This window comes from Corvus hawaiiensis, chromosome 13 (assembly GCF_020740725.1).
Source record: "Corvus hawaiiensis isolate bCorHaw1 chromosome 13, bCorHaw1.pri.cur, whole genome shotgun sequence".
Lineage (NCBI taxonomy): Eukaryota > Metazoa > Chordata > Aves > Passeriformes > Corvidae > Corvus > Corvus hawaiiensis.
Window position 1 is genome coordinate 8,797,374 of NC_063225.1, and position 17,006 is coordinate 8,814,379.

The following is a 17,006-nucleotide window of genomic DNA, read 5'->3' on the forward strand; positions in this document are numbered from 1 at the left end:
GAGAAAAAACTGGTGAAAGTAGGATCAGAATGAGCAGCTATTACCTATATAAATAAATAAACCTGTACCCCTTGCAGAAATGTAACAAAGCTAAAATAAATCCCTTCCCTCTACAGCTCCCGCACATTTCTCGGTGTGTGTGTACCTGAGTCATTCACAGAGATCCTTATGGGAGTCCTTTGCTGCACTAAATTCTACTTTCTTGGAAAATGTAGAACAAATACTCAGGCTGTGATCTCATTCCTACCAGTGCCGGAGACAGGAGTCCCAGGGGCTTCACTGCAAATTAGATCCCCTGGAAAGAGACAGAGAGCCAGAACAGATCCGACCTCTCTGCCGTTCCTGGGAGCGAACTCGTATTCTTCCGTGCCCTCCCTGCCTTGCCTCTGACAACTTCTCCAGTAAGATCTTCCCTCCCGCGTGTGCTGTCTCTTCCCTTTCCCTCCCACCCCCCAAAGAAGCTCAGGACAGGTATTGAACAGGCTGCCAGGCTGCTCCTTAGATAGAGCCTCTTCGAGCTGCCCGGCAGTGGCTATTCCCATTCCCTGGATCCTGTAGGTTGTTTTCCAAAGAAGTATGTTTTGGTTTAATTCTCTTTTTCTCAGCCTCTTAACTCCATCCTGTTGCTCTTTTGATCAGTTATACATCAGCTGTAACATAACTCTGTGATTTCGTTTTGGTGCCGCTTACTTCATCCGAAAAGGAACTCACTCTTCAAAGAAAACTTTTATTTCATTGTCTGCCACATATGCAAGTATTCCCTAAGGATTGGGGTTATTTATTATTTCGCTCCCCCTCTTTGCTTTCCCCTGTTCCTCTCCAAAAGACTAACAGACACTAATCTCCTTTCATCAGGTTCCCTTTTCCTAATTTTTTTTCTTTTTGCACAAAATGCTTGCCACTACCTTTAACACCTTATTGTGTCTGGAGTGATAATTACTTTCAGTTGCCGCAGCTGCTGCATGGGGAGGCGTGCGGGCCCTGTAAATTGGGAATGGGCAACCTGGGTGGGATTGCAGGAAAACACCGAGTTCTGCAACATCAGAGAACATGACTATAGCAGGGACAGTTTTGTTTTTCCAATGTTTTTCTATTTTTTTTTTCACCAACTCATCTTTAAGACATATTTCTAGTGAGTCACCTCCACGAAAATTTGTGCTTCCTTTGTTAGAGGAAAGGACCAGCTGATGCACGTGACAGAAAATAAGAAAAATATGAGTTGGTACCTGACACACTTAGTTAAATCTCACATTTGAAAACAACACACACGGACAAATCTGGATAGGGGGACACATGGGTCTGTCAACAGTTTTTAAGATCCTCTGAGGCATTATTAATTCTTATTTTAATGTATACAGTATTTCTCTGAACTCACAGTCTTGATTCAATCTTTTACTTCTCTCTTGTTTTAAGTGTAGGATTGAGAAGGAAATTTGGGCTTACCGTGAAAGTGAACATGAAGGCTGGGTTATAACCTTTCAAAAATAAGAGGATTTCCCAATGCATATTTCCCCTTTCCTCCATTAGTTATTATATAAGTAGTAAGCAGATATTATTACCAGTATTATTAGTGTACTTTTGTATGTAGCTTGCCTGTTTCAGTCCCTCACAGTGTATTGAGATGCTTTATACTCTTACTAACCATAAGGAAATTGGCACACACTGTTCACTACATAAAATTAGGTTTTTATGAGACTAGTTTATACATGTTTTCTTAGATTTCCTAAAGTAAGCGCTACTAAATTATTTAATATACAATCTGAGATGCTTTTAATAAAAGGTTTGCCATAATCGGCCCTGCTCTGGACATGCTGGATTGAACCCCTGTTTTTTCTTCTGTCTGCTCTCCCATTCTGTGCTGGAGGCTGGCAGATGTTTCCCATGCCTACCTAAGGTTAGGAATAAGGTCCAGTTTTGGGGTCTGTAGTGCAGGAGGGGCAGTGGTCTTTTGCAACTTTCAGACAGGTGAACAAAAAGCGTGACTAATCTGTGAGTCTCTCTTCAGTTCCCAAGCTTAGTTAGGTTAGAGTTAGGGTTGGGGTCAGAAGTGCTTAGTGTCACACGCTGGGGGATGTCCCAGTTTCTGGGAGGGAAACCTGGTGGTGTTGTCTGCTTTCAGCTGGAGTGAGGCCGTGCAGTAGAAAAAACAGGGAGACAGCAGCCAGTGTGGGACTTAGCAAATTCCTGGAGATAAAACAAGAGCAAAGTATCAGGAGCTTTGAAGGAATTTTGATTTGCAGGCAGCGCTGGGTTCCCAGGCCTAGGTTCCCAGGGGCTGGGGCTGGGTTAAGGTTATGGTTAGGATTAGGAAGTGTTAAGGCTTTTAACTTTGACAAACTGGGATATTTTGCTACTTCCAGAAAAATAAATTGAGGGAAAGTATCAGTATCTTCAAATTTCTTATTCATTATTTGTGGGCATTGTGGGTACCTGGGCATATTTTGACTAAGAGTTACTATCCCAGCTGGGTTAAGTAAACATGGAATGGTGCTGTCAGAATAATGGGGTACCCACGTTCCAGAAGATAAACTGAACCAGTGTCTTCAAATCGTTCCTTATTTATGGGCCATTTGCACCAGGAGCTGAAAATTGAGTTGCTTTGGTATCATGGCATGCTAAACTCCTCAGGGGTATTGGGATAAGGCTGTAGGAAATTATACTAATTCCAGAGCTGTGACTGCTCCAAGATCATGAATGGAGGCAATTCCTATTTCATGTCAGGAATTTTAAAAAATATTAGTAGGGTTTCTTCTCAGTGTAGTCAGAGAGCCTGTCTCTTCCAACATTGGCACCTCCATGAGCTGTAGGGTGACTGCTGGCTTTTTCTACCTCTATTGGAGTAAAAAAACTGCCTTTTCTAGGTGATAACTTTACACAGAGTGCCATCTTTACTGATTTGGCCCCTTGTGAAGGGTTCTCTAGCTGATATATTCTTACAGTGTTTCAAGATTTCATCACTACATTTACACAAATCCCAAGTTCAAATGTCATTTTCAGGGTAGTGATGACATAGACCTTTTCTTTCTTTTGAGAGTAAAAGCATCCACCTTTTTACTTGTAGCAAGTTGCTCTATTATAATTCCCAAAGAGGCATTGCAATTCTGAGTTGTAGTCAAAATCTTTGCTGGAGTTGAACAAGAATCCCAGGCATTTGACCAAAGCAGTATTTCAAGAATATATTGTATTTATTTGAAAGACGATAATGCAATGCGGTCATCATTTGCTTCACTACAGGTATAAATCCTCTAAAACCATTGCAGATGTGGCAGGGATATTGCAACCCATTAACCTAACAAAATGTAACTGTTTTTCTCTTGCAAGGCTTCTCTGACTCAGTCTTTTTCTTTTTTTGCTGCGAGCGTGGTTGTATCTGTTGGCTCTGTGTGTACATTGTGGCGTTGAGTTCCACTGTCTAGACCACCTCCCTGTGAATTAATACTGAAATGGAGTGGCTTAAATCCCCATACCTTCCCTCCTTGTCCCTCTGTGTGCACGTTAAACTCAGCCAGCTGAGATCTTACTCAGAGTCTGGCACTTTCGTGCTGCCACCCGCTTGAATGGGTATTTTTCAAGTGTTTGTGTATAACTCAGTGTGAGTATGAATGGTAGGGTCTGGCCCTAAAAAAGAAAAAAAAAAATTAAAAATCACTATTTATTATGGCATTTTAGTATGTATTTAAGATTCCTCCTTGTTGCCGGATTTGTGTCCAGAATGGAATTACTAGTCTGCATCTTTGCTGATTGTGAATATGTCCACGAGGCTGAATTTCAGATGTACCCATTTATGAATCTGGCGTATATGCTGAATGCAGCATTTTGTGCAGGTCACGTGTTGTATACAAAACATCTGATAAAATGCTGCTCACAGTCTTACAGATCTTAGAAATCCTTTCCATATGTCTAATCTTAAATCCTTTCCATATGTCTCCATCTATACATGAGCACCAATTAGTCAATTAATCTGCCACCTTTATTTAATTAGATAATAAAGAAGAACTTTTTGAAGTTAAATCTTATTTCATTTTTCCAGGAATCAAAAATGACAACTAGTAGCAGCAACAAATTACAAGATAAATTTCCTAATCCACTCAGTGAATACATTAATATTACAGTATTTGCTGAGTTAAAACAAGTCCAACATTCAGTATTCCCCTTTGCAAACAAAATACATTTGCATGAATCCAAATAATTTTTTTTTTTTTTTTGTATAAAAAATGGCTCTGTGTAGCAGTCCTGGAACAATTGCAAGACATTTTGACTCTTCAGTGTCCTTAGAAATTAACCCTGTGTTAATGAAAGTTCATAAGCAAGAATCCCTGTGCAATGGAAATCCTCCCATGCCCCCCTTAGGGCACCTCTCCAGCCGCTGAGCCGTGCTCCGCACGCAGGGCAGCCAGAGCAGGGGCCAAGGTGCTGCCTCAGTGTGTCCATCTCCATTGAACCTGTCTCATTAGCATGCCTCTGGGCTCCCCGAAGACATTCCATTTCATCTGAAAGCAAAATATAACAGAAACTGCATGTTTCTGGGTTTGCTGCTGGCAGCTGTTACCTTTCCGAGGGGGGGGAAAAAAAAATTAAAAATTCCTCTGCCAGGTCCAGACCTAGAATAAATGAAAATAGCTACACTGAAGCCCACAGAGCACTATCACTTTGCACCTAGGGAAGCTTTGTCCCATGTATTTCTTACTTCAACTGCAAATAAACTCAATATAGAGGCATTAGTATTTTTAAAAGGTGAAAGAGATGTTATTTGCCTTTTCCTTGTAGCAGTACAAGAAAATTACTTTTTTTTTTTTCTTTTTTCTGCAAGAAAATAGTTTTCTAATAATAACCCAGTATTAAGTGTCAGGTAGCTGCTTCATGATTTTCTGTGCTTTATTGCAGTCAGCTATTGGGAATGGGGTCAGATTTCCAACTCGCTGCAGAAGAGCTGCTTTTATTGGGTTGAGCATTGTTGTTTTCTGTCCGTGAATTATCAGTTGCTTTGAAGACTGATCACTTCCTTATCTGGGGATACTTGAGGATCACACAACTTTCTTTTTTGGTACCTGAAGCCTTGTTAGCACAGAGCTTATTGCATATAACTCCCTTTGTTTGTAAGCGCAGAGATGACAGAATTTGGAAAGCGACTTTTTTCTCTGGATTTTTTCTCTGAATTTAGAGTGAACTAAACATAAAAAATATTAGACGCTCTTATGCTTTAACCTTGTGTCATAAAAGAAATTACAACATAATCTATTTTATTTATATTAAAAAAACCCTAAAAATTTCCAAATTAACTGTCCTTGGATAGGTTTTATTATAGGGACCTGAATACGGAGAAAATCCCCCTAACTCTCAAACAACTAATATGGAAAGAAAGCTATTCCTCTGGCAAGTTTTTCAAAGTGAAAAGGAGAATTTAATTGGTTCATATCCAAATGTTTAGATCATGCTTTGATGCAGTAGTGGAAGTAGTTTATCTGAATCCCTCTATTTAGACAGATGAAATCATAACAGAATATGTATTTTATAAGTGAGAGAAAAGAAGGAACAGAAAGGGAAAAATGCAACCAATATTCCCAACTAGAATATGGACTTAGGTCTTATCACAGTGGATTTTCATGCATGTACTTTATTAAAGTTACTAACTTGAGGAGGGCTCCTTGTGATCGTAAAATAAAGCACTGAGGTTTTTTAGGATGTGAGCCTTAGAGATTTCAAAGTTGAGCAAAAGAGATTAGGATTCTATTTTTTTTATCCTGCTCGTAGTTTTTCGTATTTATGTATTAAGCTGCTTGTATTAAGCTCTTTGCTAAGTAGTATTTCTGATCTATGCTGCAATTTGTCATGACATTTCTCTAGGCAGCTATTATAAAGATATCTGCTTCCTTTTTTTCTTAAACAAGAAAGTAGACTGCAAATAAGTCACTTGATTTTTAAATTACTATCAATTAAGAAAATGGAGTGTCATGGTCCAGAAAATTGATAGCTGAATTCTGATCTTGGATCTGGAAAATACTGAGCCATAAAATATTCATACACAGACACACAGGGAAAAAAAAAAAGCTGATGTTATGTTCATCAGACCAACATATGTTGTTTGTGAGTGTCACTGGAGTTGCAGTTTTTAGGATATGGGGAAAAAGATAATTCGGGTGAAACAGGCAAGCAAGTGCATGATCTGATGATCACCTAAACAGGTTTTAATTTAGAAACTGTTGATACTGAAGCTGTTTTCCAAGTCTATTCGGTACAAGTCAGTGAAACTCACACTGACTTCGGCAGATCTCGTTTTTTTTCTGCCAGTCGTTTCTAGCAGCTTGTCTCTTCTGCGTCCAGCCCGGGGAGAAACAGCACCTGCCTGCCTGGGTCCTTCGCTGCCTGTCTTGTCACGAAATCGGAGTGCTTTTCCAGAGAGCGATGCCTTTATCTTTGCTGCCCCCCAGCAAGGTGGTGAATTATCCCGGTTCTGCAGCAGGGAGCGGGGCCGGTGGCACCGGGGCCGTGTCGTGGCCGGGCGCTGGCACAGCCGGGCACCGCGGGCAGGCGGCTCGGTCCCTCGGCTCCGCGTGTGCCACCCCTCGCCCTCCTTTCATGGGTGCGTTTGCGAATCCCGCATACTTGACACCTACCTTTCAAGGTGTCTGCGTATGATCTGACCCGGAGCTGAACTCCTTTTGCAGCACCCTCTGGAAATGAGCATTTTCCGAACTCTCTCCCGCCAGCCAACTCTGCAAACCCGCTCGTGTCCCCCAAAAGCAGCAGCCCCCAAGCAGAGGGACAGCTTGCTGGTCCCTGTTTGCAGCGCTGGGAGTGGAGAGAGGAAGAGGAGTATTTAATTCACAGGTAATTGTGAATTGTAAAAAAATCGTGCAAATCGTCAGAAGGTGACAAACATTTCTGCGGTTTAATTAAAAGTCTAATTGTACCTTTCAGATTCTTGCAAAAGGGAAAATGAAACAGTGAAATCCTGTCATAATAATGTCTGTTAGGAATTTGATCAAGTCTACTGAATTTTTAGAACTTCGCTGTGGATTTCAGCAGCCTTTGGGTCAGGACCCATCACCCTTATTTTTTTCTACCTGAGCTCTTTTATCTTTGCCTTTATTTTTATTTTGCCTTTAATTTTTTTTTTTTTTTATTTGATGTCTTGCCTTTGAATATGTTGTCTCTCTGGAACGTGTGTATATCTTCATGATTTCTTTAATGACTCAGCTTTCAAGAGTAAGATAGAAAGGTGGTCATTTCCATAAACACATTTCATTTACAATTAAACTAAAAGGAGATTTATCAGTTCATACCCCAATTTCAGCTGTAGTTTGAACATTTTCCTGTATAAGAATATGTTTCCTGTGAAGGCTGCAACCCCCCCTTTCAGTTATTTTAACTTGATGTGATGTCCAGAGAGTGAATTCTCAGAAAGAAAAAAAAATTAAAAAGAGGGGGGGAGGAGTATAGGTTTTGTAAAATATACTTTTTCACCTTTAGGTGTCATAAAATTTTTTTTAAAGATTTGAACTGCGTTGTTTCACTAAGGAAAAGTCCAGTAGCTGAATTTATAATTAAGAGCTGCTGATGTACATTGCATTTAGCAATATGCTGGGCAGACAGCAAGATTTACCCAGCCCTACTGGATCTGGGATTGAGCCTTGGGAACGAAGCCGGTCAGGACTGGAATGACACAAAACTCTGGAGTCTGAAACATGCTATCATTTACAAACTTTCCTTGTTTTATCTCCTGTCTCAGTAGCTAGTCCACAGTTTGCTTTCTTCACAAATGAATTGTACCACAGTCCTGCACTAAATGTGAGGTGGGGGATCTTTACTCCCTGAAATATTAATGGAGCAGAATTTTTTTCTGTGAGACAGACTGGATTTTTCAGTGGGTTTCTTTTTTCCCCCTCCATCTAACAAAGATCCCTTCTTGTCAGTCAGCTTTGTAAAAGCAGAGGAAGCACCGGACACATTGGAAACCAAGATATGAGAGAACCCAACAAAAACCCTTCTTTAAAAAAAATACTTTTGAACTTCAGAGAGGACGCAGTGCTTGCTTTGCTGTGAACACAGGGTTGGAGAGTTTTTCCTTTTTAACAGACATGTGTAGCACATTTGTTTCAGTTTTATATCCGCTGTCATAATATGATGGTTTTATTCGGGTTTTAAACATGCTTCGGCTGGAAACCCTACATCTTTAAATTAGGCAGCCCTGGTGCCTTTGCGATTTCCCTAGCTGCACTCTCTCACCTTACCCAGGTGCATGTTAAATCAGTATTAATGACAATATCATCCTTCTGCAGTCATCTCCTGCCTGCAATTTGGTTTTAATTACCCACCACGTTGTCTTTCCCCCTCACTGACAGCCATTAAATAGGGAATGACACCAGAGCTGTGCTGGTGTCGAATAGACACTTCACCAGGGTGGCTAGTTCCTTTTTTTTTTTTTTTTTTCCTCCCTCTCCTCTTCTCTTTTCTTTCCTGCCTCTTTTTCTTTTTTTTTTTTTTTTTTTTTTTTTTAATAATTAAAAAATTCCTTCCATAAAGCAGGCTGCAGTGCCTCCTCGTGGTAGTCATCAGGAAAAAAAAAAAGGGATTATTTTGCTCTGGCTTGTTTTGATGGCTGAGCGATGCTTGCTTTGGCTCAGCTAGAGCTCTTGGGGAGAGGGAAAAACCAGCATGATCCTTAAGAGAGAGAGAAAAAACAGCACTTAAAGATTAAGGCCTGATTGGGACACATTGAAGTGTCTCCTCGGTGGAATCTAACAGCAACTTTGATGTAGTATTTAAGGCTTGCCTGACAGTCTGGAAGAGCTGCTCGGAGGCAGAAGCCCGGTCAGTCCCGGGTGTCGGGGAATAAAGTGCTGCAGGCAAAGCTGCTGGCAGAGGTGACCCTGCCTGCATCCCTGCCTGCATCCCTGCCTGCTCCCCGTGCTCCTGTGCTCCCGTGTGCTCAGGGATTTGACAACTCTTTCGTTCTCTGGTTCTCTATCACTGTGTAGAATTGTGCATAAACACGAGCAATAGGAATTTTTTATGCCAGACACGGCCTTTTAAAATGAGTTTTAAAAGCTTCTAAATTCCTTTCACTTTGGCCAGTGGTTTGAAACAGCCTTGCCCTGCACCCCCTTCCCCAGCATTGATATTTACCCCCATGGAAGGATTTCTCTGTGTGAACTAAGTTCTTGCTGGAGAGATTTAATTCTAGACCCATTGCACTAAATTTTGTGGTACTAATCTTGATTTATAATGTGATAATTGGTGGTAGAGCCTGGTCCAAGATTTTCTCTGTCAGCCTGACCCTGTCCTGGTCTCTGTGCGAGGTGAATTCTCAGCAAGGTCAGTTGGAAGGGCACTGAGAAAGAGAACTGGGCAGTGATTAGTGAACTTGCATTAGGGAAAATACCTATTAGAAAACATGAAAAAAAGTTGAAACGTTTTTGAGGAGTGAACAGAACTTTTTCAATTGGGAAATTTCTTATTCCTGTTTTTCCCATCAGGGTGTTAGATTAAAAAAAAAAAAACAACTTTGTTGGAAGGAAAAATAAAAAAAAAATCTGGTAAAGATGGTTTGTGAAAGACAATCACTGCCCATCCACGTTTTGTTTCAGACATGACCACATTTGATCTTATTAAATGTCAGTTACATTGATTTGATTTGAGGGGCCTGGATTGTGAATCACTAAATACTTGCCCTGTAAATTTGTTGGCCCTTTCAAGAAAATTTCTGACTGAAACTTGAGGCTTATAACAGGGAGTCTACCAGGAGGGTTTATTCTCTGATACAGCTTCCACATATTGGTTTACAGCTGTACCAAGTCCCCTCAGAATGATTTTTTTTTTTTCCTTCCCTTTCCTAATATGAAACTTGATGCTTGGAAAATCTGATAAGTGAGTTTCATTTCCCTGGAAATTTATTGCTTCTATTTCCAAGTGCAAGGAAATAAAACAAGTAAAAACAATAAGCAGTCTGTAAGGAGGGTATTAATGAGGGGTCACTCTTTTCTCATGTAGGCTCAAGCTCAGGAGAAAAGGAGAAAGGAGTTGCTTTGGGGGCAATCTAAATGGCTGGCGCAGTATATTTTGCTTTATTTATCAGCTCTGTTCTATTTCCCTCTTTACAACGTGCTCTCCAATTCCAAGCAAGATATTTATGACAAGAAATACAAAGTCTTTTCTTCAGGTAGTGGAAACTCCTTTGACTTCAGGGACGGGCTGATTTTTAGTTGACAAAAGACTATTTATGCTGCTCTGAGCATCTCCGAAATCAGAAGAGTCCATTTGTATATGTAAAAATATGCCATAGAATTCCAGCATCCCATCCTTATTCCAGTGGAGAACTACATTATGCTCATCTAATTCCCCATTCTTTCATTTGGAAATTATGGTGTTCTTCCCTTCTTCCTGGTAATTGCTGTACAATGCTAAGGAGCTGCCAAGTTCCACTGCAGGACTCATTATATTTAGTACCGGTGGAAAAAAATTGCCATCTATAGAGCATTTTGTATGGGAAAAGAACTGGGCTTCACAACATGGCAGATGTGCATCCCTGTAGATCCTGCTGCTGAATCAACTCCTAAGTGAGGCAGACTGGTCCATTTTGGATGCAGGGAGGAGAGTTTGGAGGATAAACATGACAATAAGATACTTTAATGGAGGGAAAATTTAGTGCTAACAATGTCACTTTGATTTTTAGATTTCTTTTGCACCAATTCCCTGTACTTCCCCTAGTTTGCTTAGGAAAGTTGTATTCGTTCAAGCTGTCTTAATTTTTTTGTATTGTGCAGCAGTGACTTAGTTGTGTGTTGTAAATGTGATGCCTTTTTATAGACTCTATAGCAGGTTTATTTTTAAATTTATTTTCTCTAGGGAAGGGCACACAGTTTACTCAAAATTTACCATATGCTTTGCATCTCCAGTAAAACAGTTGTACAAAATACCATATTTTTAAATCTGGTGAGTTGTGAAGAATCAGAGAGAGCCTGGATGAAGAACACTAGTTAGAACGATAGATACTCAGAAACTCCTTCCCTTCCCAGAGTAAACTGCCATGGAGTAGCTCAAGAGGGACTATTGAAAACATTATTGTGCTTTTCAGGTTATAGGCCTTGAACCTGCAAACACTTGTGCATGTAAATAACTTCATATAGGTAAAGCAGATGCTTTGAACTCAAAAGGGCTACTTGCATGTAGGAAGTTTTTTATGTATGTAAGTGCCTGCAAGATTAAAACTGTAGTTGGTGTTTGATTAACGTTTAATCCTCCATGGCTGTGCTGCCTTACGGACAATACAGAGGGAGTTTCAGAGGAGGCAACTCAGGAGCTGAACATGCAGATGAGCTTTAGCTCCATTACTTAGGCTGGGTTTAGATTTTCAGTTTCAAGATTATATAAATATGTTTGGGGTTTTTTGTTCTTTTGTTTTGTTTTAAAGTTTAGAAATAAAAGCCAAAGCTACCTCCTCCTAAACTGGAAGTCTGAGTTTGTGATACATGTTCCTGTTTTGGCTTCTTTTCCTTTAAATAAAAAAGGCTTGAATTTAATTCACAACATTTTACACTTTTTATTCTGCCGTTTTCATCTTCAATATCTAAAGAAAAGTGAAAGAAAGGTAGAAATACAATAGTGTCTTTTAGAAAGTAATATTGCCTTTTACAAAATTATCCTGATCCTTACTCTTCTCATTCAGCATTTTACCCAAATCAGCATCGATTTGCAGAGGCTTTTGATGAACTTAACATGGCTGTTTTTCTAAAAGGCCATAGAACACAGTCCACACCCCACAGAAGCTACTAAGAGTTTTTCATTACATCTGTTGGAAGCTGATTTAAAGTTAGAGAACGCCTAACTACAGGAAATACATGATTTCTTCATATGAAATTATTTGTTTGCTTGTAACTTTAGGACCACACAATCTACAGTTGCTGTAAGATTTTTCTGCAAATTATTAGTCAACTCTTGAACACAGTTTGTGACAGTGCTGGCAAACAATGGACTTAAAGAATGTTTTGAGGAAGTGTCTGTGTTTATATGGGAAGTTGTAAACGGGCATGGGTGAGACATTATGAAGAATGAAGATGTGGAAATGCATCCTGCAGGAATGGTGAAGCACACGGAGAATGGATGCAATTGGGCTGCTACACCCAGGGATCAGTCACTGTCCTTTTTGTCTGGAGAAGTCAGAGTTTCTGCTGGATTTTGGGAAAAAGCTTCTTTTTAGCGACTGGGGAAAGGCTGCCTGGACCTTTGTAGTTCATCCATGTAACATCATACAGGGGGAAAGACATTCCTGCTGATTTTTTTGGTTTATTTGATTCCAAACCACTTTTCCTCTTCTCTCTTTATACGCACACCTGTCTGTTGACATCCTTAAAGCAGTCTTTTTTATTTAGTACATCTTTGACACTTCTGCTTTGTGCATAAAATAGAAACAGTGTTGTGTTAGCCTGCTGGTCTGAGAGCCTTATCCTGGGCTATGGCTCTGTTTTTCTCAGCTCTGTGTGTGCAGACTTGGAGGACAGACAAGTAACCAGGGGTGAAATCCACCTCTGTGCTGGGTAAACATTTAAACTTTATGATCCTTGTCCTAGCCCTGTACATAAGGGTGAATTTCATCCGCCATAAATGTAAAGTCTTCCTGTGTTATTACAGTTGCCTTTCCCCGTTTTCCATTATCTTTGAACCCCCTCTCCATCATTAAGCTTTCTTTTAGGATCCAGGAAAATGTCATTCTCTTCTCCTCTTTCTCTGACTGGCCTCTGGTTATATTAGAAAATAAAATTAATCTCAAGGGGAAAATAGCACTTAAAATTATTACTACTGTTTAGCTTACTAAAGTGATTTGCTCTCCGTGACCTGTCTCAGGCTGATCCTTGTACAAATCAAATCAGCACACAAAACAGCACTGGGAAACGGTTTCCAGACTCAGAATTTCACAGCTCCTGAACCTTTTGAATGTCACAAGCAAACCAGAAATGAACATATTGGTTTATCTGTCTCTTTAGATCCCAGACAGTGCTTTTTTTTTTTTTAAAAGGCACGTATTTTCCCGTGCTCCATATGAAGTGTATGAATAAGCCAGCTGTAATGCTTCTGGGTGAGTCTATACTGAAATGTTTTGCTGAGCGGGGGCTGGAGAAAGTTTCCATCCAGTTCCAAGTCTGTCCCTGGGTTGTGGGGTATTAATGTCACTCTGACCTCCAACAGTTTCTCAGTAAGCTGTCTAAAACATGAACTCTTACCAAGCGCCTGCTCTTCATTTTAATTTGATGGGTTTATCAGTGGGCTGGAGGAGACAGCTTGTGGATAGACCAGACTTCGATGATATTTCCCTGAGGCTCAGCTGGTCCCCGCCAGGAGCACTGGGATGGCACAGCCCATGGCCCCCAGGAGAGCTGCGTGGTCTCACAGCACAGCCAGAGGCACCGGCTCAGCGTGGCTGCAGCAGCAACACGTTCATTAGTTCTGCCTCTCAGCTGCAAACGAGTGGAGGTGTTGGAGCTCTCTGCATACATGGCTGTGCTTTTTCACTCTCAGAAGTAGCTCAAACCATTCTAACTTGGGTGTCTCTCTGGCACTGTTTCACGGTGCAGGTGCGTTCTCAATGCCCCAACTCCACAAGGAATAGAAGGCCAATCCTGTGAAACACAGATAACATCACTCACATCATTAGGCTCTGAGCCCATTTCCTTTCTGACCTTGCTGAGGTGCCGGATGCCACAAGGATGACTCGTCATCCCCTTTTCCCTTGAAGTCCTTCCTGTCCAATTCAGCAGATAGATACCAACATCTGTGAAATTTAAGGAATGACATTGCAACATCCATGACAACAATTTGTTCGTCTTGTGGTGACCTCTTGTGGAGTCATTTAGAAATCAGGCTTGATCTGTCATGTATGGTACATTCCAGGGAGAGGAAGACAGGAGTCATAATCCAAAATGTTCTCGGGCTTGAAGGGACAGTCAGGTCAATCTGAAGGACACACAGTCTCCCGCGGGCTCTCTGCATCTGGGTTTGATGGCAGGGTCATTTACTTGTCTCTTTGTACTCACTTTCTATCTTTGTGAATAAAACCCAACTTGTCCTTGACTCTCAAGCATAGGCTTAGCTTTAAAGAATTGGCGTTAAAAGCCAAAGTGTGTTATAGGAGTAGGTCTGCACCTTATGAGAAAGATCCTAGCTTTTGTGTCACCCCATTTTTTAAATTGTCGTTCTGCACATATGGTAGACATCAGAGTGATTGCGGAGCCTGCAAGGTGCAACTAGGTGTGAATTGTTTAAAACAGGACTGCCACCACGTTCATATCCAACTCCATATTTGGAAAATCTAGAAGTGATTGTTCTTCACCCCCTGCCCATGTCTAATGCATAAAATCAAAATCTTTCATGCCATTCACATTATTTTTTGTGCCGATCCTGCTCAAAGCCAACCTTTATTTTTCATTAATTCTTGCAAGGCTTGAAGCTGTTCCCAAAGAAACCAATTGCCAAACTGATTGTGGAAGCCAGATCAAATCTGTAGTGTAATTTCCCCCCTGCTTTTTTGTTGTCCTTGCTCCAAGTCATTCCTGTCTCATGCAAACTACTATAACTATGGCAAGCGTTTACTTGTGGGAAAAATTATCTCAACTTCCTCTCTGTGCATATAATATCTAACAATGTACTGTACTGAATAGCATATTGAGAAATGTCATTGATTATTCAGAGTTTAACATGATGAGCCATTCCGTTGTTCTCTTCATTGAGACCAATTTATTCTTACGCTCAGATAAAATTACAATACTCTAAATAATAAAATAAATAAACCCCATGACCTGCTATGAGAAAGATCCCCTTTGCAGTGATAGTTTTAAAAACACCTGCATGGGTCAAGGTTTTTTCCTTTTTTCTCCACGCGTTTGTTTTGTTTTTCACTTTTTGGCTTTATTATTTGGTCACTAAGCAAAAGGTTTGCTGGGTGCCTTTTTTTTAAGCTTGAGGGAGAATATGAATGTCATAAATATTTCATTTTCCTAGCACATCTTGCATTGTTCCTCACTTTCAGACCTTGCCAGCAGTCAACACAGTAGTAAATTTCAGCACCTGTGGACCTTTTTCAGTAATTTATGATTTCCATTAGATTTCCATTAGAGATGGACTAAAACAGTTTAGAAAAGTGCTAGCACCTTCAGCCATACGGATCTTGCCTGTCTCTGAGGAGGAGGGTTGGATTTTGCTGTCTGTGCCCATGGCTGCTGCCAAAGGTTTGGCGCTGCAGTTGGAGCTATTGGGTCTCAATGCCAGCCAAAATGCCTCCTTGGAGAGGAGGTACCATAGCTGAGAAAGGAAGGGCAGGTTGAAAATAGAAAGCCAGACTTCTCAGTAAAAATGGTGCTGTCTCTCCCTTTCTGCTCCTGCAAGCTTGAGCGCAAGTTTAGCCCACAGTGACTGGCTTTACTGGGTCACTACAAGTGTCTCTAATTCAACAGCCACACATTTTTGTTGGCAGCACTCCATCCTGAGCTTTGTGGGGTGCCTTTCCCCTCCTTCCAGCTCTCCTCCTCACACACCTGTGGTCTGGTACAGGACTTTGACGGTAGTAATTTGTTTCGCTAGGAAATATATTGGAGAGAGGCCTTAAGGTAAGAACTTTGGGGTTAGTTTGATTAAGAAATTGTCTTGATATTCCCTCCATCTCGAATGCGAATGCAGCATGTGTTTGTTCCAGGACTAGTTCTAAACCTGGAAAATCTCCCACATGATTGCCACAAAGCGAGATATGGTGGCAAATAAATCACAGCGAATAATTTAGTCATGAATTGTCCATTGGCATTGTATCATAGCTTGAATACATTTCCCATAATAGCTCACGATAGTCCCATTGACATCCACTTGACTTTTATGAAGTTTTGCAGATTTCACTCTAATATGAATGGCTCTGACTGGTGTAGGATTGCAGCAGCTGATTCAAGGATTGAATATTAGACCGGATATTAGATGAATTATTGTACCCATGGCATTTTCTGGAAGCTGTCCTCTGGGCAGGATTGGAATTTTGGTTGTTCCGTCAGTTCGGTATTTGTTAATTATTTTAACCATCTGCACTACATCGAGCCACCATCCCTATGTAAAACTTTCCCTTCGTTGCCATCCTCTGACCACCTTTCAGCACTGTCATTCCAGCAGTAGGGCACTCCGGGGGGCACAGCTCGTGCTGGGATAACGTCACACTCCGAGTGCTCTTCACAATGGATTTCAGCAAGCTGAGGAGTGACACTATCTCAGCAGGACACCTGCCCTTCACCTTCCCTGAGGTAGGGACCCACCTCGGAAAGGTCAACACTTGCAGTTTAAAATATTATTTTAACCATTGCTATTCAGAATTCAAAGGAAGAAGGGAGTGAATGTCAGATAGCCATGAAATTAATGAAGCCCATTACTCCCTACAAATGACAACTGGCCCCAGACATACACTGAATATTGTTTTACTTGGGTTTTAAGCATGTTAAAAAAAAAAAGAACATTCTGCAGGATATTTTAACGTGAATCCCAAGTGCCAGCAGAGTAGCCATTTGCATTCTAAAAAAGTTATGTGTTTAAAAAATGCATTGGTGAATTAATACACTGAGGACTTTGACTACTTTTATCTCTTTGCTATCACTCTTCTGCTTCTTTGTGTACAGCTTATTTCGGAATAGCAATAAATCTTCTTAAAAGACAGTGGAATGATGTCCTGGCTGGAGCCGAGCACCCTGCTTGAACCAGGGGATTTGTCTCATCAGTGTAGCATGTCTTCCCTGCAGTGGACCATCCACTTCATACTTTTGGGGTAGAGGTTTTTAAAAAACTACCATATTCTCAAATCTTATTTACCTTCTAACCTGAAATATAAAACTGAGAAAGCACTTTTGTGAAGTTAGAAATGGCCAAATAACTCACACAATTCCTTTTCTGTTCCTTTTTTCCTTTGTATGAAGAACGTAACTCTAGGAGCTCAGCTCATAAAACAAATGTTGTTTGTGGAAAACGGAACACATCCTCCACATATGTTT

At 40.7% G+C, this 17,006-nt stretch overlaps 1 long non-coding RNA gene across 8 annotated transcripts in view; it reads left to right on the forward strand.

The window, feature by feature from the left end:
* Positions 1-319: 319 nt before the first annotated feature.
* The window catches only part of LOC125332887, a 143,659-nt gene continuing 126,972 nt past the window's right edge, over positions 320-17,006 (forward strand). For all 8 annotated transcript variants that reach the window (XR_007206655.1, XR_007206650.1, XR_007206656.1 and 5 more), the window contains exon 1: positions 320-401. This is a non-coding gene — a long non-coding RNA (uncharacterized LOC125332887). The remainder of the gene's footprint in view (positions 402-17,006) is intronic.